Source organism: Periplaneta americana, chromosome 6 (genome assembly GCF_040183065.1).
Source record: "Periplaneta americana isolate PAMFEO1 chromosome 6, P.americana_PAMFEO1_priV1, whole genome shotgun sequence".
Taxonomy (NCBI): Eukaryota; Metazoa; Arthropoda; class Insecta; order Blattodea; family Blattidae; genus Periplaneta; species Periplaneta americana.
In genome coordinates this window covers 127,923,694-127,942,780 of record NC_091122.1, presented here as the reverse complement: position 1 = coordinate 127,942,780, position 19,087 = coordinate 127,923,694, and the positions used below count along the sequence as shown (strand labels likewise).

The window sequence follows — 19,087 nt, the reverse complement described above, 5'->3', positions numbered from 1 at the left end:
TTAGTGTGATATCTTTCTTGTGTTCTTATGTTTGTGTTGTGTTTTGTGTGTTTTTGTGTTTGTTGAGTTTTTGTTTTGTCTTCCTTATGATGTTGTCTATTATGTTTGGGTTGTAACCATTTTCTTGTGCTATGTATTTGATTGTGTTCACTTCTTCATTGTAGTGTTGTTGGCTCATGGGTATGTTGAATAATCTGTGTACCATTGTCCTGAATGCAGCATGTTTGTGTTTTGTGGGATGATTAGATGTATTGTGTATGTGTGTGGTGGTGGTTGGTTTTCTGTATATTTTGAAGGTGTGTTTGTTGTCAACTTTTGTTATTTGAGATAGCGCCGAAATCCAGTAGGCTCTGAGGATGGTGTCAAGTAGCACCGAAACAGCTGTAAGCCACACATGCTTACATAATTAGCACGAGTAAGATCGCCATTTAATCAATTATTTATATTCAAGTGTTAAAAGTTGTGTACGAAAGATTCAACATGGATTATCAAAACTTGTATTATTTAACTAAACCACTCACCCTTTCAACCTTGTCTTCTTCTCACATTGCAACTCTTTACGTGTCTAGCTGTATCATGTAACCAGGACACTGCTGCAAATATGATCACACCAATCTGCGACATGAAGGAAACATCACTGCCAGGCAATCAAGCAACATAATACCATCTACCCAAGGAATCAGCCTGCAAACATAAGCGATGTTATAGCTCCAATATCTGTATGTTTCAAATCAACAATGCAACAAAGATATCAAGAAATACATAACAAGACAAAGCAAATGAAGAATGCCAAAGGAAAAATATTCATAACTAGAAAATCAAACATTACAAAATGAAGAAAAGATGAACAACAGCCAAAGAGAAACATACATGGACAAGGACTGGGAAAAGTGAAATACAAGAGGGTGAAATAATAATAAAAAAAAAAATACGGTACTGAAATGGAGTCTATCATCTTCTATAATTTCATCTTGCTATATGCAGGGCTGGGCAGTATTTGAAATACATTTGTATTTTGTAATTTGTAAGGATTTTCGAAAGTATTTTGTACTTAAATACATAAAATTGATGTATTTTATATTTCAAATACTCAAAATACTTTCTTCTTCTTCTTGTCCTTCAAGTTTTGGATTTGGATTTGAAGAATGAACTTTTGTCTTATTTGTCTACCCATTTCAGATGTGCTACCCATACACTTAGTTTTCTTGCCACAACTGATTACCTTAATGCCATAAAGAAATCTCCAACAGCATCAAGAATCCATCTCCCAACACTTGCTAAATGTTCAGCATTATGGAATGCGTCTAGGAGACTCAAATCCTCAGAAATTATAACAGACATCTTGAAATATTCATTAAAGTTTCCTTGCCCAACTCGATAGAATTCTCTTTATGACTCAGTCTCTCAAAAATTGCAATTCAAACATGATATAAACAGTATATGTGAAAAACTGGGATTGCCAACCTTCAAAGATGTTGAGTTTCAGTACCTTGAAGAATATTGTGCAGTTCTGAAACCCATTGCCGTAGCCCTTGATTTAATGCAAAATGAGAAGACGTGCTATTACTTTTGTCCACATTAATTTCCCTCAAAAATAGATTACATATTCTGTTACCTAGTAATTTATGCCATCTATTCCAAGTAACTCCAATCCTAATAAGTTCATTTTCATCAAGATTTAAAGCGATGCTTGATCTGATCCCAGAAGCTAATTGAGCTATTTTGGCAGCTTGCTTCCACCCATCATTTAAGATGAGATGGCTACCTGACACTGCCTCGCAAAATGATAAGAAGAGGATACAGAATATGTGTGTGAAATCAGCTGAGCAGTTCTCTGCTACACCTTTGGTCAGTTCAGACGATGAAGACGATGAAAACAATTTTTATGTTTTCAATTCAAGTACAACAGACTTTGAAAAGCAAAAAGAAAAGAACTTGTCTACTGTGGAGTATGATCATCATCATCATCATCATCATCATCATCGCTACAGCCCAATTTGAGCCTCGGCCTCCCTTAGAACTCTCTTCCATGTATCTCTGTCCCTGGCAACCAACCACCATCCTTTAATTCCCACTTTCTTTAGATCCTCTAACACTCCATCCATCCATCGCAGTCTTGGTCGTCCTACACTCCTTTTTCCTTCAAATTTATTCCCCATAACATTCTTGGGTATCTCATGATCTGCCATCCTTTGCACATGTCCTGCCCATCTTTATCTTGATATTTTAATGACTGTAACCACATCAGGGGACTTATATAGTTGGTAAAGTTCAAAGTTGTATCTTATTCGCCATTCTCCATTATCACATATTGGGCCATATATCTTCCTTAGAATTTTGGTTTCAAAGGATCTCAATCTTGACATATGAGTCTTTGAGAGGGTCCACGTTTCACTGGCATATGTTAATACAGGTTTTACCAAAACATTATAAATATTGCATTTTGTTTCCCTTGTAAGAAGTCTTGACTTAAAGTGCCTCAATAATCCAAAATATGCTTTATTGGCATTTTGAATTCTTCTATCAATTTCTTCACTAATATCATTAGTGTCATTGATTAAGGAGCCCAGATATACAAAACTAGAGACCCTATGAAATTTATATTGATTAATTTTTAAATGGGTTGTTGTTGTCAAGTCCCTTTTTTGTTTTTTACATCCAACAATCATGTACTTAGTCTTCTGTTCGTTAATTTTCAGCCGCATTTTTTGGGCTGCTGTTTCTAAAGCAGTAAATGTTCTCTTAACATTCTCCACAAATCGACCAATGATATCTATATCATCAGCATAGGCCAGTATTTGGGATGATTTGTAGAGTATTTTACTTCTAGTTTGTATATCTGCATCCCTTATCACTTTTTCAAGGGCAATATTAAATAAAAGACATGCTAATGAGTCGCCCTGTCTTAGACCCTTAGTTGTTTGAAATAAATCTGATAGTTCAGATTGGATCTTTATTTGACACTGACTGTCATCCATGCATGTTTTAACTAGTCTCACCAGCTTCTTCGGAATGTTCAGCTCTACCATCGCCTTATAAAGCTCAGCTCTATTGATGCTGTCATATGCCGTTGAAAAATCAACAAACAAGTGATGAGTTTTAATATTTTGTTCATATGTTTTCTCAATAATTTGTCTTAAAGTAAAAATTTGATCAATTGTCGACTTTCTGCTTCTGAAGCCAGCTTGATATTTTCCTATGGCCCTTTCTGTGTATGGTAATAGCCTGTTGTGCAAGATTCTGGAGAATATCTTATAAGTGGTATTTAATAACGTTATTCCTCTATAATTAGAGCAAATCATCTGGTCACCCTTCTTGTGTAATGGGCATATAACTCCAATTCTCCAATCATCAGGAATCATTTCTTGTGTCCATATGTCCTTAATTAATTTCTGTATGTCTTGAATTAATTCATTACTGCTACTCTGAAGGAGTTCTGATTGGATACTATCCATTCCTGGTGCTTTGTTTTTCTTTAATCCAATTATTACATCTCTTATCTCTTCTTCGGTGGGTTCATCAATATCATTATGATCATTATTCCTATAATCGTTATTATTTATAATACATTGTAGATCATTATGTTCCTTGTTTAAAAGTTCCTTAAAATGTTCGGTCCATCGTTTTAGAATTTCATTCCTTTTTGTTAAAATCATACCTTCATTATCCTTACACATAGTGATTCTAGGTTTAAAGTTTTTCCTATCGGAGTTGACAATTTTATAAAAGTGCTTACTATTGTTTGTCCTTCTGAAGTCTTCTAAGTTTTCCATACGCTGATTCTCATATATCCTCTTCTTTATCCTATGAACTCTTTTCTCCTCTCTCCTTTTAATTCTATATTCTTCTTTAGATTGTCTTGTGCATCCTCTTTGTAGCATTACGGTATAAGCTAAATTCTTCTCTTGTGTAACCAATTCACATTCCTCATCAAACCAGTGATTTCTTTCTGGTTTATCAATTTCTCCTAATACACTTACAGCTGTTCTAGTAATTATATTCTTTATTCCATTCCATTGTTCATTTATTGTCACATTATTTGCTGTCGTGTCATTCTTCCTATTTCTTAGTTGCTCCTCCATTTGCTGCTTGTATAATGTTTCAGTTTTCTCATTTTTTAGCTCTTCAATGTTGAATTTTACGATTTTCCTGCTGTTAACTTGGTGTGTATTTATATTTTTATGATTTGATATTCTTTGTCGAAATTTGGATATAACCATAAAATGATCTGAGTCCATATTAACTCCTCTGTAAGATCTAACATCCATCAAGCTGGATATATGTCTCTTATCTACGAGGGGGATCCAGGAAATAACGACCGTTTTGTTGTAATAATTAAAAAAATATATATTTATTTGAAAAAACAAAGTCTGTTACATAACTGAAGCTTCCTTTACTTCTCTACATAATCACCACCTACATTTAAACATTTGTCGTATCTGTTCACTAGCTTTAGAATTCCCGTGTTATACTCCTCTGCCGCCAGTTCATTAAGCCAGGTGTTCACTGTCTTCTTCAACTCTTCATCACTTCCAAAACGCGTACCACCCAGAAAGTCTTTCAGCTTAGTGAAAAGGTGAGAATCACTAGGAGCAAGGTCTGGACTATAGGGCGGATGATCAAAGATTTCCCAACCGAATTGATCCTGCAATTCTCGAGTTGAAGCAGCAGTGTGCGGGTGGGCACAGATTTTGTGGTAGCCAAGATGTTGCGACACAATTTCACCAAGCAAAGAACGAGAAATGTCAGGAAAGGCAATATGCAATTCGTCGAGTGATGTGCGCCTGTCTTGCAAGATTCTGTTGTTCACTTTAGTCTTCAGGTCTTCTGTGATGAGTGATGGGCGTCCGGGTCGAGTTTCATCGTGGACATTTGTTCGCCCATTGTTGAACATTTCGCACCATTTTCTCACATTTATTTCATTCATTACAGTATCACCATACACTTCTTTCAATTGCCGGTAAATTTCTGCAAATTTAAAATGTCTGGCATTCAAAAATCGAATCACACTCCTCTCCTCACAGTCGGCGGGATTATCAATCACGTCGTCCATTTTGAAGTAACAGAAAATGCACAATGGCGACTTGTTGCAACCAGTACTCACAACATTATGAGAACACATGTTAAGGAAGCCAGTTGACCTTCAAACAAGGAAGGGGAGTCAGCTGCGCGGCGGGTATGCGCGAACGGTCGTTATTTCCTGGATCCCCCTCGTATTAGAATGTGGTCAATCTGGTTCACAGTTACTCCGTCAGGGTGTGTCCAGGTACCTTTGTGGATCTTCTTATGACAAAATATTGTACTTCCTATGACCATTCCTCTAGAGGCTGCAAAATTTATTAGCCTACATCCATTGTCATTACTGACATTGTGGAGGCTATGTTTCCCAATGGTGGTTTGGTATACACTTTCTTTACCAACTTGTGCGTTCAGATCACCTAGTATAATTTTAATGTCGTTCTTGGGACAGGAGTCATAAGCTTTATCTAATTGATAATAAAAACTTTCTATTTCATTATCTTGCTTGTCTTCTGTCGGAGCGTAGACATTAATTAGGCTACAATTGAAGAATTTACCTCTAATTCTAAGGATGCATATTCTATCACTTAAGGGTTTAAAGTCCATGATAATATGCTTGACTCTATTATTTACTACAAATCCTGTACCAAATTGATGTTTATGCTTGTTACAACTATAGAAGACCCTACATTCTTTCTTCTCAGTGACTCCTTCACCTAACCATCTCACTTCCTGTATTGCTGTTATGTCCGCAGTACATATTTTCAATTGTTCAATCAGCATTTTCAATGCTCCTGGTTTGTATAATGTTAGAACGTTCCAAGTACCAATCCGTAGCTCATTTACCTTTTTCAAGCCAGGTTGCCAACGATTAATCCGTCCGTTTACTAACCCTACGCCTAACCTCCCAGCAATCCTGAGGGGACGATGATTTTCTGTCAGGGTTTACTCCCTTAGCTGATAAGTCTCAATTATAGCGTCAAGGACTCGCTTTGTGCCCTCACATGGCTTAGCGTTACCCAGGGACCATGATGTGGACATGCATGTGTAGGACTTGGTAGGATTAAATGGCGTTTCATGAGTTTTAATAGTTCACAACCATCAGCAAATTGTGAACCCTCGAGGCCACATACTACCCCTTTTGCCCCCACTGTGGAGTATGAGCTCATACAATTATTCAATGGCAAAGGGACTAGAGAATTACCCAACAGTGAAAAAAGCTTTTATAAAGTATAATACAAGTTTGTGTTCCTCTGCACCTGTAGAAAGACTGTTCTGTTTTGCAGGATTTATTCATTTATCAGCAAGGGGATCCTTACCGGTATTTGATGAACATTTTAAGAAACTGTTTTTTTTCTTAAGGGAGCAGTAATTATTCAGATGTAGCATAATTTCATTGCTGACTGGGAAAAGGAAGAATGTTCAGTTACAGTCTTTATATGAAATTTCGAGATAAAAATACTTTTAATGTTAATATAATATTTTAGATTTTCAGTAATATTCTTACTTCTTTATATATTGCATCGAGTATTTGAAATACAAATGTATTTTGAGTATTTGAAATACAAATGTATTTTGGTTAATTTTTTAAAAGTATTTTGTATTTGTAATTCAAATACTATTCTTTGAAGTATTTTGTATTTGTATTTGAAATACTTGGATGTCAGTATTTTGCCCAGCCCTGGCTACATGAATATCTAGTATTCGTGGAACTGACAGTGAAGTTTCAACATTCCTTATAATTGGGAAATAGGTAATCAGCTTCAGATCTACAATTCAACCAGATACTGCTGTCATGTGCTTCTGACTCCTTGAGAGGTTACCAGACATAAAGTCCTGGATTATAATGTCCACTTCACTCTGATGTCCAGAACCATAATGTCCATAGCTCTATAATATACACTATATCCATTGTTCAAGGTAGTTATAGTAATCTATGTAAAAATTTTCAAGTACAGTACAAACTGAAATGTTTGAAGATGGAACGAAATCCTCAGTTAGTGCCATCACAGAAGGGTAAGCCACTTCTTTCTTTTTGTGGGTACCTGTACCAACGTTATGACTTTAATAGAGATAGGACAAAAATATATTGGCGATGCAGGGAAAGAAAATTTATAATGCTGCAATGATAACCAACAGCAACCTGCATAACATTTGGGTTTTGTGGGATGGCACAGATAAGCAATTACATAGTGCCGATTTATACAGTGTATAAAGCGCGAAGGAAATGAAATTTGGAGACAAATATTGCAAGAAAGAGGGGGGGCATACACAAATTAAAGAGCCTGTGAATAAAATGTATATGACAAATCAAAGACAAATTCTCCAGATTGTGAGAAACTACAACAGGTACAAATAAAATGGAGAAATTCTCATATAGCTACCTTAAAAGTATTGGTTACCATCTCAAAGTGGTGCTCTGGTTCCCGATGAATAATAATACTTATTTGTACGTGTTATGGAATAAAATTTATTGTGTTCTATTCAAGCAGAATTAGCCTTTGAACTTGGACATTATGGACGTTTGACACTGGACATTTTCACCATATGGACATTTTGACCTTACGGAGGTTTTATCATATGGACGTTCTGTAGTATGGACTATATACGGTGGAAGCCCTTGAGAAATGAGTGGCAATGCGAGCTAATAAGGTAAACTGATATGTCTCTCATAAATAACCACCATTCACTTCCTGCTATTCAACAAAAATCTGCAATATCTCTGTACAATTTATCACTATCCATTCATTTAGGAGGAAAGACCTCCACCAAGATTCGTCCATTTTATTATTCATTGCACTTGTTCCCAATTCTTTCTTATTAACTATTAAGACTATCAACACGAAACCACAGTCTAGTATACACAGTCACGAAGCTCAATACGTAGTAAATATGCATCCATAGATAGTTGCTAACCACTAGGATTGCTACTATCACCTCATTACAGACAATGCGGAATAGTACCGGCACAGTCTATTGTTCCTAGCACCGTCACAACTCAAGCTTCGTGACTGTATATACTAGACTGTGGTACTATGGACTGTGACGAAACTCTGTCAACAAGCCCTCATTACTGCATAACCTGCAATGTCAGTGGCATACATTAATATCAACCACTCCTGGTAAACAAAGGTTAACAGTACATTGCAATGATTCCAAATGGAACAGAAAGTACGTTACATGTGATTCAGACTCTGCAGTTGCAGTGAAAACTACCTATCATAACGAACTCATTCACTATAGACATATGGATGACAGAGCTTATGGCACGAAGAATTTGAAAGCACAAACATTTCTTTTTTTTTTTTAAATGAATAACATTTTGAGCAGACTCCATTCCATTACAAATTGACCTACTCAAAACTCGACTGATTTGGAGAAAAAGAAAAAAAAAAAGGAAGAGAGTCCATACTTTTTGCTCAATGTCTTTATAACTTTGCTGACATGATTCTTTGGAGTAAACTAAGCAATTTTTATTATTCAAATCTGAAAATAGAATTTGCAACCACAAACATAATTTTTTTAATGAATAACATTTTGAACAGACTTCATTCCATTATTAATTGACCTACTGGAAAACTTCTGTTGCGAAAATCATCCTCTACATAGGACAATTTTACATATAATTATTTATCTTCAAAGATTCAAAACATATCCCACATTAGAATATATCTGCATATTCATGGAATTATATAATTATAATCAATTCAAAATAATAATTTTAGTTTGCAACATAGCCACAGTTTTGAGCTTGGTATCTCAATGACATCTTTTGCCCAATTTGAAGTCTACATTTTGTCCGTTGGAAGAATAATAAATGTCAGAAAATGTGAAATAGAAAACAGATAGGGTAAAGTCGGATGAATCGGGTCAGTAACCAAATCGGTCATTTTTAGAAATTTCCTCCTTATCACCAAATAACAAGTACATAAGGAAGTTCTGCCATTTAGCGTCGACCATGAGAACTTCATCTACAAGTTGAAAACAGCAAGGCATCGGAAGTCATGTTCGTTGTTGTGTTATTATTAGTTGAAGATTGTGCTTTTTGAGATAAGGCATGCAAATATTTTACTTTTAAAATACTATTGAAATGATATTCAAATAAGTGATGCAATTCGTTTTTAATTTATTGCGCATTTGTAACATAATACATGCATGTGTTTGAAGTAAGGTTATGGCATTGCCAGCGCTCTATTGTCCTCTTGCATTAGAACCAACCCTCTAAAATGAAATGTTGCGTTTCGGGCGAATAGGGTCACTAAAAAACAGTGAAACGGGTCAATTTTCTGTACTCATTTTTTTTTACATTTTAGTTTATGGATTGTGTTATGATTACAGATGGGGAGGTGTGAAAGAAAAACGACTACTTTGTGGACAGAGGACGATATGAAGAAAGTGATTAAAGCTTTCCGGGAAGGTAGAAGTCAGCGCCATGCAGAGGAATTATTTGGAGTTCCTCATTTCTGCCATCAGAGAAGACTCCAAAGTGGGAAAGATCTTTCAGAAAAATTGAAGGGTGGGCAAACTGTATTTAATAAAGCCAGGAAAAAGAATTTGCTTCTAGAATATTGAGACTCTCTGCTTGTTGTTTTCCATTGGACTCAAACGATGTGCGTAAAGCTGCCTGTGAATCCAATAAAGTAAAGCATAACTTTACTGAAGCAAAGCAAATGGCTGGTAAAGCATGGCTAATAAAATTCATGGAAAGAAACCCACATATTTCTTTGAGAAAAGCGGAAGGACTTTCTTCAGCTCGTTGCAGTGATCTTAATAAAGAAGATGTGATGGAGTATTTTTCATTGTTGAAGACCAATGAAGAATTTGACTTGATGGACAAACTGCAGATGATTAGAATGCGGATGAATCTGGTTTCCCGTTAAACAACAAATCAACAAGGAAGGTATTCGCCGAGAAAGGAAGCAGAATGGTATATGCCCAGACGTGTGTAGAAAAATAAGGGCTTGTCACCATCTTAGCTTGCACTAGTGCCATAGGAAACTTCATTCCTCCTATGGTCATTTTTAAAGGTAAGAAGCATCTACCTGAATTCAGAGATGGTTTGCCGACTGGGTCTCTAGCAACAATGACAGAATCAGGGTGGATCAACGAGGAAAAGTTCCTGATGTGAACCAGAGTTTTGCAAAAGGAAACACCAACAAGAGAATCCAGAATTAACCACATCATCGTCATCACCATGTGAGTAATCAGAATCCAGTGAAGAAGATAATAATAGATCATGTGGACTATGCAAGATCAAATATAGTGATGCTTTATCTGTTCGTCTTGGTGACTGGATTCAGTGCCAAGGAAAAGGAAGGGAATGGTATCAAGAGAAATGTGTTGGGGCAGAGGGAAGGAAGAAATTTGTTTGTTGAAGATGCGTTGTTCTTAAGTGATATGTGTACTTTTCAACTGACCCTATTCAACCACTACTTTTGACCCGATTCACCCAACTAGAGAAAGGCGAATAGGGTCATGCAGAGCTTTACTAAAATGCAGTTTAAAAGACTCTAAATAGTATTTGTGCAATCTTAACTAGTGATACATACAGGTTAAAGTTCATAATTTGTAATTGCGTACAATAAACAACGTTGTGTTTTATAATTAAGAGATTTCTCTTTTCTGACCCGATTCATCCGACTTTACCCTACTGAAGATGGTGTAAGGTATACAAAGTATAGTGCGCTTATTACTATTATAAGTGTCCAAATAATTATAAAATTATTTAGATAATGAGTAAAAATTATATATTCTAAAAAAACTACAACAAAGGAGATTCCAGATGACACAAAAACAACATTATTTGCTAAAATTTTGAAGAAATCTGACATTTCTAAAATCGATATGTAGCTTACATCAAATAACATTCAGAGCCAAGAGGAATTCTCACACTGCAAGTGAAGTACAAAGCACAGCTGAAGTGAACAAGTCTACAAAAAAGTGCACTAGATTTGCTCGACTTTATTGGTGATTATTAGTAAACCTGCGGGAATGCTACAGTGAAAAGGGGGGATCTCTGAGCCCCTTCGTTCTGCTTGTGTAGAGAAAACTTTGTTTTGGAAAGTCAAAATGACCCATTTTTTAATTTTTTCCGGCCTCTACCATCCATATGCCAGGGGACAGAGGGTTCTCCTTTACTCTACAGATAGAGTTCGGGGAGCTCTATTTGCGACACGTATCGCCTTTGTTGTCATTACACATAGCAGAGTTATGGCAGTGAGAATGTTGGCGGAATGGAATAGCCTTGGTATTCTTTTTTAATCATGACTTGAATCAAGTTTCTTCATGGGCAAATAAGTTCGGACTTAGGTTAAATGCTAGTAAGTCACAAGCTATAATAATTGTACATAAGAGACTACTGAACACAATGAACAACAGACATCCCAATTATTACAGTAAATAATGCCACTATTCCGTGCCATTTTGTCATCAGAAACCTCGGCATTTTCTTGGACGAAAATTAAAATTGGGAATGCCGAATAAAGGAAATATCCAAGAGAGTGTGCTATAGCATGCATTCTCTTAACACATTCAGAAACTTCCTCCCACCAGAATTAAAACAGACTTTAATGCAAACCCTTGTGCTACCACTGTTTGACTATTGCGACGTAATACTTACAGACTTGACAACTGACCTTTCGAACAAGCTGCAGCATGTGCACAATATGTGTGTCAGATTCATCAGCAATGCTCACAAATTTGACCATATTACACCCTCGTTCAAATCTTTATCCTGGGTGCAACTTAGTAACCGTAGAACACTTCATTCGCTGTCTCTTCTGTTTCGAGTTCTCCACACTTCTACTCAAAATTATCTTCGTTCCCAGTTTAACTACTTATCCTCCAATCACAATCTAAACACCAGGTCACAGGAGAGCCAAATCCTATAGAACATCCCACTATTCATCCTCTTTTACTGTCTCAGTTCCCTGTGAATGGAATTTTCTACCTCAGAAGATTAGGGGCTGCCAGACAATAACCACTTTCAAGAAAAGGCTAAATGATTTCTTATGGGCGCATTCAAATTTAAGTTATGTTTAATAATTTAATTTAATTTAGGTATGACTATTATTATTATTATTATTATTATTATTATTATTATTATTATTACATAATTATTTTATTGGTGTTGTGAAGATAAAAAGAATTGCCATTGTATTATATTAATTATGTATTATATTGTCTTGTTTAAATTACATAAGTTAGGTGTTCATGAGTGAGATAGTTATATACAATAGAAGTAATTTAATACAGTTATATGAACACTTTTTAATGATTGAATAAAATTAATAAAATCAGTTAAAAACCAGACATGTTTCGGAGGAATGCTCCTCCATCTTCAGTGGTGGTACCACGACGCTGACTGAGTCTTCCTTAAGCTACGTTACGCGGTCGAACATCTGTACCAGCGTCGTGTATTAAATTACTTCTATTGTATATAACTATATTGTCTTGTATTGTAGTATTGTATTGCTTTGAATTGTATTGTATTGTACTGTATTGAATTGTATTGTATTGTATTAATTATGGGTATATTCATAGCAATGTAGTAATTTTCTTGGTTGAGTGAAAGGCTTTAACTCTCAGTTAAAATAAACTATTATTATTATTATTATTATTATTATTATTATTATTATTTTCATCAGCTTGTGGTCGAGATTCATATTTTCATGCTATTGTATCCGAAGCAAGTCAAGGGGGAATACAAGACCCCATCCTGTTCCTCGGTATGGCCATTATTTCCAGAGATTAGAGACTGAAATATTTTAGGTACTAAAAACTAAGTCTATAAAAAAGTGCAATGGATTTGCTCCATTCTCGCCACCATAACTCTGCCGTATGTATAGTGAGAACAAAGCTGATAAGTGCAGTGAATAGAGCTCTTCGAACTCTGTCTGCAGTGTAAAGGGCAACTCTCTGTCCCCAGGCATATGGATGATAGAGGCCGGCAAAATTTGTGCTATTCTGTGTCTTGGTCAATCTATAATTGGGAGTTTATAAATTCGTTCTTGTTCCAATGTAACCATGAACATCATGAATACTCATATAACTAGGTTCTTTAGATGAACATTCTAGTTCAATTTTTATTTTTTATGAGGATATTTAAAATAATGCAGTATTAATGAGCTTGTAGACAAGTGAGTGATTCGTAATTGAATGCATGTTATCATTGTTCTGAATAAAAATTACCTTTAGTAATGTTAACGGTATAAACTATTACCACGTAGTGGCAAATACTTTGTCTACATGTTTTATTCTTTTTTTTTTTTTTTTTTGCAAGAATATTGTTTAAAAATAAAGTAAAGCAGACTAAATAAGTTGTTGTTTTCTAATGCCAGGCGTTTGACAATAAAGTCATTTGACCTCTTGCACTCCAATATTTTTCAAAGATATTATCATGGCCAGCCACTGAAGCACAGATTTTGAGATGTTCCGAATCCATTTCTTGGTTTGAGTTGCACAATGGGCAGTTAGGGGACTGATATATTTCAATTCTATGCAGGTGTTTGGCCAAACAATCATAGCCTGTTGCCAATCTAAATGCAGCTACAGACGATTTTCGTGGTAAATCGGGAATTAACAGAGAGAAGGAAGGGGCTACTCATCAATTAGCACTGGTCAGCTTGATGAGTTAATGACTGATTGTGGTATAATTTTCCTCTATTCAATACCTAATTCCCTCTTTACCCTTTCCTATCCAGTCCTCTGACTGAACTCTTACTTTCTTTGACCCCGATGGCATTAGAGCATTCGAGGCCTAGGGGTTCATTTCCCTATCCTTCCTCCTCTTTCTACTTTTCTGTTCCTAGTGCTGACCTGCTATGGCACTAAAATCGTCCTCCAGTGGCTTAAGAAGGGAAAGCTGGTGATCAACAAGATCTCCCAGCTAGGTCCAATGGACCCGTCGACCAACAACAGGTGTGGTCCTCCAAATATTCTGGGGGTTGTGTGTGAATGAAGTAGCCACCAAAACGTTAAAATATGGCGTTCACTTAAATCGGCTACAACTTGCCATTTTCACTCCTATATGAAATGAGTACCATTAAGGTAAAATTATCCGGAGGTAAAATAGTCCTCCATTATCAGATCTCCAGACGGGGACTACTTTAATGGTAGGTACAGAATCAACTAAACATCTTACAATGGAATGCTGGTGGTATAACATCAACCAAGAAGACTGAAGTAGACTAAATAAGCTAAAAAGAATGATTAGTCTGTTTATGTTCTAAAATTATGTACTGCGAGATAAGAGACAACGAATTAGAGTTGAAATGTCTGTAATAGTTATGTTTGACAATTTTTTTTTTTTGAGGAAATATTGTGCAGTAAAGAATGTAGAAAATTTCATATATACAGTTGACAAATTATTAAGTTCACTTACTAGAAGAACAACATTATTCTGTACTTGAGCAATTAGGCTTTCATAAAAAGTATTTTGGGACAGATTTTGCCTTGCATAATGGTGTTTTTAATAAATGGTAAAATATGTGACTCACAGATATTAAAATAATTCTTAATATGATATTTGTAGAAACAAATATTTCTGTACAAATCAGGACAGCAAGGCACATCCAAGACCAATTTGTTATAGAAATGCCTTTTTCATGACACTTCTATTTCCTCTGGCATAACAGCAATACATCTTCGTAACATGAAGTACAGTCACAAAGTCGTAGGCCTGCTACACTATGGTATGTTATTTTGGGCTTTGTCTATTGTTGCAGGTGGTGAAGCTGAAGGAGATTGCTGTCATAATCACAGGTTTTGTTGGCATCTCCATCTTCCTGCAGTGGATGTCTTGTGGACACTTCCTGGTAGGGAATCTAGTTCACTGGAGAAGATACAGTGAAAGGTATGTTATTTTTGGCTTTGTCTATCGTTGCAGGTGGTGAAGCTAAAGGAGATCGCTGTCATAATCACAGGTTTTGTTGGCATCTCCATCTTCCTGCAGTGGATGTCTTGTGGACACTTCCTGGTAGGGAATCTAGTTCACTGGAGAAGAGACAGTGAAAGGTATGTTATTTTTGGCTTTGTCTATCGTTACAGGTGGTGAAGCTGAAGGAGATCGCTGTCATAATCACAGGTTTTATTGGCATCTCCATCTTCCTGCAGTGGATATCTTGTGGACACTTACTGGTAGGGAATCTAGTTCGCTGGAGAAGAGACAGTGAAAGGTATGTTATTTTTAAGGAGCGGATATTTATGAAATGGCATTATTTTTCTTTTAACTTCTTCTTATCTTCAAGTATTTAGGCTTATCGCCTGTTATGCCTCTATTTGCTGGTCTATCCAGCGTTTCCTTGGACGGCCTAAACTTCTTCTTCCCTTTGGCTTGTTTTCCATTATTTGTTTCGGAATACGGTCATTATTCATTTGAACATGCTGTGACCAAGAACTTCTATATTCTTTTACTTTCTTTGTTAAGTTTTCAGCATTGAGTTCCTTTCTAATATCTGTATTTCTTTTCTATCCGTTAAACTATATTCAACCGTTGCTCTTAGGAATCTCATTTCTGCTGCCTGCAATCTAGATATACCTCTCTTCGTCATGGTCCATGTCTCGCTGCCATACGAGCATGTTGGTATCGCTATCACTGTATAAAACTTCATTATAGTTTCCTTCCTTACTTTTCGTTTAAGTGTTGTGCCGTTCATTTTATTAAATTTTGCAATTTTTCCGTTAATTTCAGTTTCACCATGGTAAGATATATCACATCCCAAGAAAGTGAAGCTGTGAATCTGTTCAATAGGAGTGTTATTAATGACTATCTTGGATCTTACAGGATTTATACCTTTGAATGCCATTACTTTAGTTTTTGATGTCGATATTTTTAAATTATATGTTTCAACTATTTTTTTAAGTTCATGTACCGCTTTCTGTAAATTATTCTCATTATTGGCGATGATTACTTGGTCATCCGCATATAATATAAACATTATACTTTTTCTCCTTATGTCAAAATTCTTTTAACTTTTATGCAATAATTCATTTTATGTTGAAACAAAACGAAATATGTAACATTTGTGTTTAATTTTATTTATTTATTTATTAACAGAGAGGGTTTGGAATTGAATGGGTTACGTCAGCTTCTTGTCTATGCGGTTGATGTGAATATGTTAGGAGAAAATCCACAAACGATTAGGGAAAACACGGGAATTTTACTTGAAGCAAATAAAGAGATAGGTTTAGAAGTAAATCCCGAAAATCTCGTGACGGGAATATTGTACGAAATGGAAATATAAAAATTGAAAATTTATCTTTTGAAGAGGTGGAAAAATTCAAATATCTGGGAGCATCAGTAACAAATATAAATGATACTCGGGAGGAAATTAAACATAGAATAAATATGGGAAATGCCTGTTATTATTCGGTTGAGAATCTTTTATCATCCAGTCTGCTGTCAAAAAATTTGAAAGTTAGAATTTATAAAACAGTTATATTACTGGTTGTTCTCTATAGTTGTGAAACTTGGACTCTCACTTTGAGAGAGGAACATAGGTTAAGGGTGTTTGAGAATAAGGTGCTTCAGAAAATATTTGGGGCTAAGAGGGATGAAGTTACAGGAGAATGGAGAAAGTTACACAACTCAGAACTGCATGCATTGTATTCTTCACCTGACATAATTAGGAACATTAAATCCAGACATTTGAGGGGCAGGGCATGTAGCACGTATGGGCGAATCTAGAAATGCATATAGAGTGTTAGTTGGGAGGCTGGAGGGAAAAAGACCTTTGGGGAGGCCGAGACGTAGATGGGAAGATAATATTAAAATGGATTTGAGGGAGGTGGGATATGATGATAGAGACTGGATTAATGTTGCTCAGGATAGGGACCTATGGCGGGCTTATGTGAGGGCGGCAATGAACCTCCGGGTTCCTTAAAAGCCAGTAAGTAAGTATTTATTTGTTTTTTAAATTTTCCAATAGGTAATTTTTTCATTCTATGGTCCATTAAAAATATTTTTCTTCAGTTCTTATAGATTTTTTATAGAATTTTTTCAAATTTCATTTAATTTTCTTGCAGTCTTACGTACAAATCATAGTTGCTGCTTTTATACTGCAAAAATATTTTATTTGCTAAGGAAACTGACCTTGAGTAGGTGGTGATAATGCTGTGATAAACTGACAAAGAATGTGGCGGTGGTAGATTTTATATGTTAATTTGTTTTCATCAGTAATTTAAAATGGCTCATAATTAAAATTTATATAATAGAAACATCAATACTATATACATAACATGTAGTAATAATATTGTTGGCAAAAGTAGAAAACCTCTGAAATCATAAGAATGTTCTCAGGACTTACAATGTTTTCCACTTTGCCAACAATTATGTTGTACATGCATTGATCCAATACAGTTTATATTCAAATGAAATAAATATTGAAACCATCGATGAAGTTATATCTTATGCCAATGCAAGTAATGAGAAATAACGATTTAAAATCGTATTAAAGCAGGATTTTATCCTTTTTATATATCACCATTTTCACACATACATACCTCAGCCTAAAGAAGAAATAAAAACTTCTATAGAACGTTTTGTGATTTTCGTTACTAGAATAAATACTAGTTTAAAAATGAGGTGCTATTCTATGTTGCAGTATAGGTTACAATCATGATCATCTATAAATTTGTAATAATACAATAAAAACAGACACAAGGTCTTATTTTGATTTCTTTCGTAAACTATATGCTTTTGTTTGTGTTCATTATCACTCCATATATAGTCACTTGCCTGTATTTTATTAACTTTTATGATCATTTTATTAGAAGTTTGGCATTTTAATGTAAATGTAATAACGTTTTTTGGTAATATTATTGTAATTTTAAGGCACTGACATCCAACTTCTACTTATTTTGTATTTATACACAAGTGTGTAGGATCTTTATTTTGCAATTAATTTCTTTCCTTCATTTGATTGTTTCTCATACTTTTCTGCTGTGCCTTCCAGTGTCTCAGTTCCTGGATGAGGAGGTACAAATTGATAAAACCAGTCTGAATTATAAGTGTGGACCATCTTTGACGCTGGGTACGGCACCTTGAACCCTTCAAGCTGGAGGACTTAATCTACACCACATTTGCTCTCATCGGTGGAACAACATATGAAATCTTCCTCATTAGTAAGTGTATAGAGATCTTAAGTACTCTTAGGAAGCCTCCTTTTTAGTTGCTTGGTAACAAGTATTGCTGAACTTGGTACACTTGAGATTTTCCAATTAACTGTTCTCAGATTGCTTATCTCATGTGGACAGCATAAGCCAAGGCTTCTATACATTCAATAGGTTATCTCAGTTTCCATTAGCCAATCAAATAACTAGTTGGCTGATGACGCGCGAAGAGTCCATGCTGATTGGTCCTTTATTTTCAAATTGATCAGCGTACATTTTAAACATAATCACCTCAAATAAAAACATTACATGGGGTATAAACCAAGTGTGTACGTGTCATGAAACAAAATAAATACGTTGAAAGTGTTTATACCGTGTATATAAGCTGTACTTAACTTGTCACTGCATTATTTTTCTGTATTTCTTAACAATTCGTCTGCTCTCAGTGTCTGTCATCCGTTTTCGTCTGCTTGTTTCCAGTCTTGTGTTCACATACTTGAGTCGTATAAAGAACCTAGTTTTGACTGTACAATCAACAATAAAATTTCACGTGGAACGTTATGTACGAACATTGCCACATATTCTTTGGTTCTTTTTATAATATTCCGCCCCTTTTTAATCGTGTTCTTGCCATGATACTCATTGTAGAATTTTTCAGTATTATTGAAACTACTTAGCCATGCTGGTGATGGCATGGTTAAACCTTCAAAAGAAAGAATAATATACTAAAATTAAAGAGGGCCAAGATGGTGGTGTTTTTGTTTTAAATGGATATTTATAAAAAATCTAACATTGATTGATGTTAATACCTCATTCTAAAGTTTGGAAAAAGGCGCATGTACCGGTAATGAAATGTCAACAACACGTTCATTTACAAAAATCATTATAACTCAACAGTGAACTGTCACTGGAGGCTATTATGATTAACCCACTGATTATGGCATAATGACAAAATATC

General features: G+C 35.3%; 1 protein-coding gene across 2 annotated transcripts in view; it reads left to right on the top strand.

Annotated features, from left to right (window-relative positions):
• LOC138701721 (uncharacterized) overlaps positions 1-19,087 on the top strand; it is a 384,144-nt gene that overhangs the window by 10,611 nt on the left and 354,446 nt on the right. For both annotated transcript variants that reach the window (XM_069828923.1, XM_069828922.1), the window contains exons 2-4: positions 14,906-15,033; positions 15,067-15,194; positions 17,973-18,141. The gene's annotated coding sequence lies outside the window, so the exon portion shown is untranslated. The remainder of the gene's footprint in view (positions 1-14,905; positions 15,034-15,066; positions 15,195-17,972; positions 18,142-19,087) is intronic.